The following is a 10112-nucleotide window of genomic DNA, read 5'->3' as shown; positions in this document are numbered from 1 at the left end:
GTAAATGGAAATCTCTTCCACTGATCCTAAGCTTAAAATCTTGGGTCTTACAAGGTAAGATTTTCGATTTTCAATTCTAATTTGCAAACTAACCTTAATGATGATTTTGTTTGTGATATGATCAAAAGCTTGTCCAGATCTTCAAAAGAGACCCCCAAAGTGTAGGAAAAAGATGTTGAGCCTAATCAAGCTCTCATCAAGCTTGTTAGTGAAAACAAGTATGGGGGGTCTAAAGATGAGAATTTCCAAGCCCACATGGCCCGATTCATTCAAGCTAGTCACCTTGTAAAGATGGAAGGTGTGACTAGTGATGAGCTCAAGATTAAGCTCTTCCCTCACTCCTTGGACGGGGGAGCAAGGATTTGGTACGATGGTTTAGATGATACCCTCTCTTGGGAGGAATTGTTTCAAAGGTTTTGTGCAAGGTTCCTACCTTGCAAATGTGGAAGAAAGATTTATGGTAAGGAATTTCCTTCCTAACACCAAAGGAAGGAGAGTCCACCTAGGACAATAACTTAGGGCTGCTTGGGAGACAACCCAAGTCTTGTTTTTTTTGGCTTGTTTGTTTGTTGCATTTTGAAGGGAGAGAGAGCATGCAACTCATTAGTGGGAGGCGGTTCTATAGCCTCTGTGCTTGACTTGGAGAGGAGGTGTATCTCTTTCCTTTAAGTTAATTCATGCATTTTTAGCATATTTTCTCTTTGTAGATCTTCATTTTTCTATTTGATCATGCATTGTTTAGTTAGAGTCGTTTTTTGGTCTTCACTTCCCTATACTCACATGTTTTTTCCCATAGTTATGCTCTCTAACATGTTGCTGGTTTTGAAAATGTTTTTGTGAATACTTGTGTTGTCTTTTGGGGATGAGTGATTGCCTGCTTTGGGGAAGAGAGGAGGAGACTTCGGTCTTCCGAGTGTTTCTTGAGGATAGAGTTGGTTTGAGTCCATAAGGGTCCATCTTTGACCCTTCACCATAAAATTTCCCTGGAGGATCCTGACTCACTCGTACTTCTTGGTTCTGTATGATTCCACTCTTTGCATGCTTTGTGATCCTTGTCTTATTCTTGAGACTTGTAGGATTTTGAGCTTCTGAGTTTGTTGGCTTGTACATTACCCTTAGCTGTCCCATTTGAGCCTTGTTGGAGAATTTGTTGTAGCCAAATGATTGGGACGGATGTTTGGTTGGAATTTGGGGAGTGTTGGTCATTGAATTGTTGTGGAGCTGAAAAAATTTGTGAAATAGACTCTTGCCCCAAGTGAAAAAATTGAAAAAGAAAAAAAAAGAACTTCTAAACAAAAGTTGAAGTTGCAAAAAGAAAAAAAGAGAAAAGAAAGTTGAAAGGTCAAGAAACTTGTGCTTAAAAAGATTGCTGTTGAAAGCTCCGGGTTACTTAATTTGGACCACACTCATTGTGCTTTAAAGCCTAGTCATCCTTAGGGACCAACCACCGTCATGTTTAACCAAGACAACATCTCAACCCTTTGAAGTTCTTTGAATTGTGCTTGCTTGATCTCTGTTGCTATTGAGTGAATGATATCCAGAGCCTATGAACTGCTTGTGTGCTCAGTGCACTAAATATATATCTCATCCTAGGAATTTTAGATCTATATGCTTCTCATGATGGACTCTACACTCTCCTTTGTCTAAAAGTTGCATGAAGTGGGTTGTTGGGTCTTTCTCTTGGAACCAGCTGTAGTTGCTTTATCCCCCAGTTTTGTGATAAGTATTCGTTGTTGGGCACTTGTTTTGGGAGCATTTCTTGCGCTTGAGGGCAAGCGAGTGTTGTTTACGCTCGAGGGCGAGCTGTCGTTGAGTATAGTGATGTGATGACCCTATTTTAGTAGTGTTTTTAAGGTCATTTCTTAGTTAGTTTTGAGTCTTTTTGTTGAGTCTCATGTAGTGTTTCATGCATTCTCATGCATTTTTATCTTTATTGGTGTTTTTACTTTGTTTTGGTAATTTTATAGTTTTATAGGGACCTTTATTGCATTTTAAGTAAGTTTAGGACTTGCATATCTTTTCTACTTGAATTGAGGGTCTTTTGTGCTAATAAACTCTTGGAAATCCTAGATATTTTCCTTGCTTTGTTCCCAAGGCATGCTCACCATTGTTCTTCACACACTTATATTTCAATTGCTTGTTAATTAATCACCTAAACAATCAACCTTAAAACTGAATTTTATTTACTTTCCAACCTTGAACTTGATTCTTAAACCGAATTTACATCCCAATTCCATGTGGTTCGATAAATCAAAACCGGGTAGATTCTGCGCACTTGCAGATTGACCAACACTCTGTTCCCTCCAGGAAAAGTTAGGATGATTCCTCCACCCTGAATTGTAGGTGTTGGAATAAGGATTACTTTGGGGATTGCCCAAAGCCTTGACTTCCTCATCAAAATTTGCTCTGCAATCTTCACTGGCATGAGGACAACCACCTTATCCACAATGGATACTATCCACATTAGATATATTGGCTGCCTGGAACTGTCGTTGCATAGCTGTCATTTGTTGAGATAATTGCTTGTTTGAAGCAATCATCCTATCATACGCTTCTATTTCCGGTACACCCCTTCTGTTTTGGCGGTCATTAGTAGAGTTCAATGCACTTGCAGTCATTTTCTTGATTAAGTTCCAACCTGATTGAGTTGAAAGAGCATCGAATTTGCCACTAGTTGCTGCTTCCAAGTTTGATCTGGCAGAATCAGCCAAGCCATCATAAAACCTCTCCACCTGCTCTCCCAAAGTGAGGTTGTGCTGAGGGAACTTCCTTAACAGTTTCTTGAACCGCTCTAGAGCTTCATAGAGATTCTCAGTATCTTGCTGTTTAAAAACCTGGATGTTGTTCTTCAGCTTCCTCAGCAAGGTATGAGGGAAAAACTTTTTAGTAAATTTCTTAGCTAAATCTTCCCAAGTTCTTATGCTACTTTGAGTTGGGAGTTGAGCCACTCCTCGGCTGTGTCCTGTAATGAAAAAGGAAAGAGGTTCAAACGGACAAGCTCGGCATTGGGAAGACGTGCAGTACTGCAGTTCCGAATGAACCGCTCTAGGTGAGCATGGGCATCTTCAGTAGCAGATCCTCCATATTGATGTTGACTGATAAGGTTGATGAGTGCAGGTCTGAGTTCAAAGTTCTGAGCCTCGGCATCATGAGGGGCTATACTTCCTGGGTAATCATAACTCATGACAGGTTCATTCAGATCCTTGAGGGAGCGGTTGGCCTCCTCTAGTTCTCTTTCTTGTTGGATTCGGCGCAAGGCTTCTTGCACCCGTTCCTCTTGAGTCCTTGCGAACTCCGCTCGGAGTCGCGCTTCCAATTCAACATTTGTTTCAGCTGCCATTGCAGATGTAAGAGCTCTTCTTTGTTGTGCGCGCTAACCGGTAAGGAAAGGTGCGGTCGATTTCCGGATAAAAAAGCAATACCTCTGGATCAACTGTACCTCGCATACACTGAACACACTAATAAGATGCACCCGTTCTGTAAATATCAAATAACAAAAATAAAATAACAAAAACAAAAAATCTAAACAAAAGAGATTAATTAAAACTAGTATTGGAAAGACAATCCCCGGCGACGGCGCCAAAAACTTGCCCGTAGTGTACAAAGTTGCTCGTAGTGTAAAATTATCTCTTCCGTACTAGAGCCAATCTAAGTATCAAAGATACAATGATAAACCCTAGCAGAGCATAAATATGGAAATGATGTAATAAAGAGAGAATATTCTCATTAATGATAGTAAAGTTGTCAGATACAAGGTAAGAACTTCCCTTTTATAGAGGGTTGGTCATCATCTAGATTGTTCTTACATTTGGGCCTTACAATCAAGGCCCAAATCCCTATGCAAATAAGACAAAACCAAAGGAATCTTCCAGCTAACAGATGGGGTCCACTAGTAAGACCGTTCACCATCAGGTCAGTCATTATCGCATGTGGCCCTTATCAAACCGGTATCTCGCCCTAATCCGTAAGTGTCCTGGGCGGGCATGAAGTAGCTCATGTCCCGCCCAGTCCACAAGCCTCCAAGACATGAGGCTCAAGATACTTGAGTTGAAATGTCTTTACCGTGTCTTCTAATAGTTCAATCGCCTACTTCTGGACGAGGAATTTGGCCATTCTATTTGTTTGATGAAACTGTTGACACGTTTAGCTGTATAAGTTACTTTTTTATGTCGCCTGGCGGTCCTCCATCAGATGTCAATCAACCGTCAATCAAATCCCTTTTTACTGACACACGTTTCCCCATTTTCCCGGATTTTGCCATCATTACTAATGAATGTGTCATGCGTGCGTCTCTAGGAGTCACGTTGTTTTGTGTAAACCTAGGATCGTGGGGTACCTTTTCGCCTTTTGATCTTTGTGGATCCCCTTTTTGTTCGGGCTTAATTAAGAAAATATTAATAAGTTAATTAAGGATAAATATTTGAATGATCAAATGATTTAATTTATTTTGATTCCTTGACCATGTGTCAATAATAAAAAGAAAGGCTTTGCCAAGCAAAAAAAAAAGTGCTTCATTAGAGGGCTTTGGCCCATTTTGTGCAATTAACCATGAACTAAAAAAAAAAAAAAAGAAGTCAGAATTGGGATCCATGAGCCCCACCTTTAAGGCAAGTGGTCCTCCTATAAGTACAAGGTCTTTGATCTTTCTCAAAGAAAAAACCTAAGATTGAATACACAAATCATTACTAAAAAAAAATAGAAACTTGGTCTGATAAAAGAAAACAGAAGCGTGTTTGGTTTGAGGATTGTGAGTGGTGTTTGTGGCTTTGTTAAGGTATTTTCCCTTCCCTCATCACTCTACCATGTCCTTAATCTTCTCTAAATAAATATGTAATTTCTTCTTGCTACTTGTTTCGTTCTTTCCCTTTTTTTTCATGCCTATTTGCTATTCCTTTTCCATTCTTAGTGCAATAAAAAATAAAGAGAAGATTACGTATGTAAGCTAAAAACAACTAAAGAAACTAAGTTAAGCTAAAAATAACTAAATCAGCAAGCAACAGTGATGACCGCAGAAAGAGGATGACGCCCTCGCCGAGTCACCGCCGAGAATGGTGGCTTGGTGTCGTGGCGGTGTGTTTTCAGGCCACTTCCACTAACCCTCGCCGGAACACCGCCGAAAGGTAGTGGCTTCGGCGCCGTGGTTGTGTTGCAGCTCCGACCCACCTCTTTCTCACTGGATCTCCTCTGCCTCCGTTGGAATCGCCTCTAACATATGTCAGACTAAAGCATCCCTTGAAGATCCGAGTGGCCCCCGCCGGACCGCCGTCGAAAGACGGTGTTTATCGGTGTTGTGGCTACTCCCTCCTTTGATTTCGACGAGCCCCCGCCATGGCTGCGGCCTTGGTGTTGTGTCGACGTCACCCCAGCGCCGGCTACCGTAGCTGCGCACGCGCGCAAGAGAAGGCCGGCAGCGTTTGGGTTTCAGAGGCCAGAAGAAAAGAAATAGAGAAAGAAAGCAGAACTGAATGGTAACAGAGAGATAGAGAGAGCGTAAGAAGGGAAACAAAAGAAACTGATTAAAAAAAAGAGTGGGGTTTACTTCCTTATATGTTTACCCTACTTATTTTCTATCAATTTTTTATAAACCTAAGTAACGTGTGTGGATCCTCTACTGCAGCTAGTCTCTATATCCGTCTCCTGCAACATTTTGGGCTGTTGGATTAATCTAATGGTCAAGATATTTCAAACATTAAAAAACATATTTAATTAAATTGAAGTCACGCACGTGAGTTTTTGAGTGAGGGTTTGAAGCCCAAGAAGAGCAAGGACGTAATCACCATAGGCGCGAATACGGAAGCACGTCAATCTTAGAAACTGCACAGTAGCCGCCAGTAGCTTTAGAATCATTCCCCTCCGCCGAGCAAGCAGCCAAGCACCACCAAGCAAGCGTCGAGCATCATCACCCTTACGTTAACGGTGAACCCAAATTTGCCCAGCACCACTTCCTCCTCGTCATCCATTATTTTCTGCGTTAGAATCATTCCCCTCCGCCGAGCAAGCAGCCAAGCACCACCAAGCGACGATACCAGCACCGAGCATCATCACCCTTACGTTAACGGTGAACCCAAATTTTCCAAGCACCACTTCCTCCTCGCCATCCATTATTTGCTGCGTGAATGTATGACTAATATATTCTTTGCTCTGTTTTTGTTTCTCTAATGTATTTTTTGATTTGATAATTAAGGGATACGATGCATACCAAATTTATTCTTTCTTGTGCCATTATTTACCATTCTTAATTTGAGATAGGATGCAAGAAGATTGGAAGCCAAAAGTTGGTATGGTTTTTGACAGTGTTGAGGAGGCTTGGAAGTTTTGGGTCGAATATGGGAGAAGAGTTGGGTTTGGAGTGAGAAAACAATATGTACACAACAACAAAGATGGTTATCCTACTTCTTGCAGGTTTGTTTGCTGCAAAGAAGGCTTGAGAAGGCCAGACAAACGAGACTATAAAATGACTCATCCAAGATCGGAGACTAGAACAAATTGTGAAGCACGGTTAGGGCTTAAAAGTATGTGCGAAAAATTAACCGTGCATGGTTTTGTGGAGGAACATAATCATATTTTTCATCTACAAGAAACAACTCATATGTTGCCATGCAACCGGAAAGTTTCAGAAGTTCAGTGCTATCAAATTGATTTTGCAGATGATGCTTGTCTACAACAAAGAAAGTCATTTGAATTGAACTGAACTATTTTCCACCCAAAGCTCATACTGTGATTCACCTAACAGAACATACAAAACATGATGAACAATTCAACTGCTGAAAAACAAAGAATGAATAGGCTCAATTGCATAGACCAGTACAAGGACAAACCAATGTAACTCTAAAACTAACTCAAAATCAACATGCAAATGGGTTTGCCCAGAAACGCACAAAAAGAAAAAAAAAATTCATATTGGGGGTGAGAATGGATGGCATACCAGAGAAGGTTCAAAGAGGACCTTTTTTCCTTCAACTGGGTGGGGAATGGAATCGATTTCCCACCGTTTCCATTTCAACAATATACACAGTTTCTGCTCGCCGCTCCAGGACAGATTCGGTGAGGTTCGTTGCGGTCTCGATGTCGATGGGGTTCTTCACTCCCATATCGCGATTGCAAGACAGATTCAATGAGGTTTGTTTCCTGCGATGTCGCCGCCGGACAGAGGTTCATTTCGGCGTTTCCGATGATGCGTCCCGGGCAACGAAGTCACGTGCGTGACTTTAATTTGATTAAAAATATTTTTAAATGTTTGAAATATCTTGACTATTAGATTAATCCAACAACCCAAAATATTGCAAGAGAGAGATTTAGAGACTAGCTGCAGCAGAGAATCCGGATCCCTAAGTAACCCGATCTGATTATGCTACTGGCCTTGGTCCATCTTCTTGAGATGCAATAAAGTAACACAAGAAAGGGGGCTTTGAATTGTGTTCTTGAAAATTACTTTTTAAAACTTTGTTTTATGAAAAGAATATTAGTTCTTAGGCAAAACGTTTAAGAGTGACTTTTCACAAACTGTTTAGTGCAGCGGAAGTAAAACAGCAAACAGAACAGAACGATCAGCACACAGAAATTTATACTGGTTCACCCTAAACAATTGGGCTACGTCCAGTACTTGGCCACCACCAATATTTTCACTAGCAAGTATCAAGGACTTCTCCAATACAAGTATTATCCATGACTTCTCCAAGTATTATCACGGACTTCTCCGAGTATTCTGCAGGACTCCTCCTATAAGTATTGTACAGGACTTCTCCTAAATCTTTACAAAGATTTATGATACTCTACAATGGTTCTCTTCTTTCAAGAGTGAGGATAGAGACTTTATGGCACTGGAACTCTAAGTGTTTGGGTTCAGATTTGACTATTGAATTCACTTCAGAGTTACTACAATAGTGTGAAAAGAATAAAAGATGTGACTCTTTTAAGGTACGAGGTTTTCTCTTCCACTGGGCAGAATTTATGACTTGTGTTTGACACTTGGGAATATCTGCTCAAGCTTTGAATGTTATTGAGAAGTTTGAATATGAATGCTTGAATGCTTGGATTCTCAGAGTTAATTATTCTAGTCTTCAGATCTTCAAGGATCCCTTAAATACTTTCTTTCTAGTGTTGTAGCCGTTGTGAGACACAATCCAACCGTTGAGATAGTCGTTGAGTTTTGATATCAGACTGTTGATTCAATTGGCTTGGTTGGTAGCTTCATTAAATGTTGCTTCTGAAGCAAGTCTATCCTTTAGCTTGAAAGGTGATGTTTGTCAGCTAGTAGGTGGTGATCGACTTTGGGTTACTTTTCAGATAAGAGACAATTTGGCAATTTGATGTTGACGGCTTGTACTTTTCCTCGTTGGTCAGCGTGCCTTTTGCTAAAGCAAGTTTTGTCTTCATCTGATTTAGTTTGAATGAAATTCAAGTGATTGTCATAAGATTTGAATGTGAGACAACTGGTTGAAATCAAACTGAATCTTTGGCGCTCAAAATATTGCTTGAAATATATGACTGATGATGTGTCATTGAACGATCAGAATTTTCAGCTAGGGTACAGTAGTTGCAAGGTTCCTTCTTTTCCTGGAGAAAAATTTCTTCTTAATAAGTGACAGAACGTTGAGGCGTGTGATATAGAGCCAAGTTTCTCCTGTAATTAAGAATGTTATCAGTGAATAAATTTTCAAAGAAACTTCTATTATAAAATTGTTATGATCAAAATAAGATTTTAAAAACGTTATGATGCGTTTGAACTTAACAATCTCCCCCTTTTTGATAATGACAATTTTTATGGAAAGAGGTAATTGATATGATAAACTCCCCCTGAGTTTGATAAGATTTAAAAAAAAAGATTGAGCTTGAGAGTTTGAAAGAGAATTAAAATTCTAAGTGTACTCCCCCTAAGATTGATAGTGCTTTACGTTTGATAGCACTTAGCACCTAATTAAAATCCTTCATCCTAACTCTTTCTCTCTTCTCCCCCTTTGGCATTATTAAAAAGAAACATGCATTGAGAAATGATCTAGCATTTATAGGAGAATTAGAATACGATAGAAAGAAGGTGCAAGAAATTAAAGTGCAAATTGTTCAGAAATTTAAACAACATAGGACGATAAGGAGAGAAATTGGCCATTAGCCAAAATGATTCAGGAGTAGGTCAATCTTGGAAGCCAGATCATAAAAGAGGTTGTTCATCTGATTCTTGTGATCTTCAAAGTCGCTCCGGCGAACAAATTGAGCCTCTAGAGGTTGCTCCATGTTCCCCTGTTCATGCCCTTGATCATTGTCAGCATCAGAAAGAGTGAGATCTTCTTCAGCACTTGCATTGACCAGCGGAGCTGAACATTCACCTTCATCATGAAGCTTGCCTTTCCCTTTGATAATGTGAAGTTTTTCTGGACGTAGGAGAATTTCTGGAATGTTCCTTGGCAGCAGGACATAGACCCAGTTTCCCAAGACAATGATTAAAGCAGTGACTCTGTTCAGGAGAGAGTAGGACATTGTACCAACATATCCTTCAGCGGCACAAACTTGCCATTCATCCCAGTCCGGTACCTTGCTGGCCTCCAAGTGAAACTTGTAGCCAACTTCTGAAGGTTTCTTCCATGAAAAGGACACGGAACGGTTTGGTGATTTTTCAATCTTCTTAACCAGTCTCTCTTGAAAGGCCTTGGCAGGTGCCTTGGACGATCCTGCAGTGCGTCTGCGTTTAATGGCAGAGGACACTAGCGTCTGAAGACGCCTCTTTCTCACTTGAGAAAGGATGCAGATATTGCCTGGCTTAGAGTTGTGATTGCGAGGGCTTTCAAGTGTTGAGCCTTGTTGATGCTTTTGGAAGGGTTGATCTATTGGAGTGGTCAGGGTTAATGGAAAGAAGTTGAACAATTGGGACCTTGGTTTGGATTTTGCAACAATGTGTTCTTCATCAGAGGAATCCATAGTGGTGATGGGAGAGAATTTAGGTGAACTGTGATCACTGGGATTCACAGTGAGTTCTTCTTGGTTCAGGGTAAGGGAGAGTGATTTTGGTGAGTGGTGTGGTTGAGGTGAAGTGGTGTTGTGGTGAGGGTCATATGAATCATCAAATAATGAATTGACAAATTCTTGATTTGAGATTTCAGCGTTTACCTCATAGTGTG

At 40.5% G+C, this 10112-nt stretch overlaps 1 long non-coding RNA gene across 1 annotated transcript; it reads left to right on the top strand.

Annotated features, from left to right (window-relative positions):
• Positions 1-4668: 4668 nt before the first annotated feature.
• Positions 4669-8380, top strand: LOC130718425 (uncharacterized). The gene is made up of 2 exons (XR_009012622.1): positions 4669-4774; positions 7512-8380. It is a non-coding gene; the product is annotated as an uncharacterized LOC130718425 (long non-coding RNA).
• Positions 8381-10112: the final 1732 nt, after the last annotated feature.

Source organism: Lotus japonicus, chromosome 5 (genome assembly GCF_012489685.1).
Source record: "Lotus japonicus ecotype B-129 chromosome 5, LjGifu_v1.2".
Classification (NCBI taxonomy): Eukaryota; Viridiplantae; Streptophyta; class Magnoliopsida; order Fabales; family Fabaceae; genus Lotus; species Lotus japonicus.
Note: the sequence above shows the minus strand (reverse complement) of the source record. Positions and strands in the feature narration are given on the sequence as shown.